The sequence below is a fragment of the Dipodomys spectabilis genome, unplaced genomic scaffold (assembly GCF_019054845.1).
Source record: "Dipodomys spectabilis isolate Male_0828 unplaced genomic scaffold, ASM1905484v1 ptg000228l, whole genome shotgun sequence".
NCBI classification, from domain to species: domain Eukaryota; kingdom Metazoa; phylum Chordata; class Mammalia; order Rodentia; family Heteromyidae; genus Dipodomys; species Dipodomys spectabilis.
The window spans coordinates 698,808-700,607 of NW_024870905.1; the positions used below are offsets into that span (position 1 = coordinate 698,808).

The following is a 1,800-nucleotide window of genomic DNA, read 5'->3' on the forward strand; positions in this document are numbered from 1 at the left end:
ACCAATTTAAGGCCTAATATCGAGGAGAAACATATGGACTTCTCCAGGAGCTATGGAAATATTTGGTGACAGAATGCCAGAAGTGTAAGTTCCTGCTTGTTTGGATGATAGACAGGCCAGGACAATAGGTAATCATGCATATGAACAATTTTTTTCACTTTCTTGGCTTTAGCTACTTTTTAAATGATAAGTATAATTAACAATTATGTTTTGATAAAATACCTTCCATTCTGAACAATTCTGTCTGAACTGTTCATCTCTCCATGATCCCTTGTAACTAAGATTAGCTTTGTTCCAGTAAGACAATCTATGCTGTCAGGGTAAGATATTCTGGTTGGTCTGTTCCTACATGAAAGAAGGGTAAAGGTTTAGGTAGATATTTGTCCCAGCAAGACCTCATTTGGGAAATTTTAAGCTGCAGAAAGTTAGAAGTAGCTCTTAAGCAAGGCTTACTTTGAGTCCATTAGCTCCACAAAGCTAACTCAGTTGATAAATAAGTACTTGAAAAGCCACCACCTTTGGACTTAGCTGTAAAGGTTTCAAAGTATGATCAAATTTAAAATGAAAATGACAAAATACTCATTGACAAAAAAATTGTAAATGTAAGCAATCGAACAAACTATATAAGTTTTTTCCAGTATACACAGATTTTTAGAGAAATGAGATCAATAGCATTTTTAGGAACAATAAGGGTTCCTTGTTACAAAAAGGCAACTATGGATACATGCCTTTATAAATATTATATCATTACGTACTTAAATTTAGAGTATACTACATGCTTCAGCAGCAGGTCTACCCAAATTACACCAATACAGAGATGAACATGGCACTTGCACAAGGATGATATGAAAATTTGTGAAGTATTCCATATTTTTCATTCTTCTGATGCAAGAAATGAAAAAAAAGTTATTAAAAAGTTGATTACAAAAATACAAGTGTAACATACATGTAATTCATAGAATTAAAGGTTAGTTTGACATCAGTGTATTAAATTTTCACCTTAGAAATGTAACCTTTACAAAACTTGAAATTAGATAACATTGCCATTTTATCCCAAAGAAATAAAATAATATAAGAACCTAGTAAAAAAAGGAATCTTAAATTCCTTCTATATGGAATGCAATCTGAAAGGTCACATTTATTAATGAATCTATACATGATATAACAATGTAGAATTCAAAGTATTATATCTAGGATGAATGAAATAGATTATGGACATTATACAAACATAGATATACTTTTTTCAGAAATGCACTCGGAACATCTTTAGTTTCTATACTATTCATTCCAACAGATAAGTTAAAATTATTTCTGATTAAAAAAATCACAAACTCTGCAAGAATCATTATAGATGTATACAAACAACTCTTGAATACATTTTGATATCAAAGTGATGCAATTCACTTGGAAGAATACCATGGAATACATGAATTTTTATAGTAAGATATTGCTGATGCTTTGTATTGTGAAAAAACAATTTGTAGGGACACAGAAGATGGACTGGCATTTTTGAAATTTAAGAAACTTAACCAAACCATAACGACTTAGGAGAACAATTTGTACAGCCTTTGACAACTTCAAAGAGGTAGTGATACATATTTATCTTTTTGGCAATATCAAATGCAGTTTCTTCCAAGTTGTTCTCCAGACCTTGTTTGATATAATGGTTGAACAGAAGGAGATACAGAGTATCTTTGCTATTTCTATTCCCAGCAGCAAGATGCAAGGGGGTCAAGAGCCCTTTAGTTTGGGGATTGGTATCTGCATCATGATGAAATAATAAAGAAGCCACTCTGGTAT

The 1,800-nt window shown here is 31.8% G+C and overlaps 1 pseudogene; it reads left to right on the forward strand.

Annotated features, from left to right (window-relative positions):
- Positions 1 to 775: 775 nt before the first annotated feature.
- On the forward strand, positions 776 to 875 carry LOC122123448 (annotated as a pseudogene).
- The last annotated feature ends 925 nt before the right edge of the window (positions 876 to 1,800 follow it).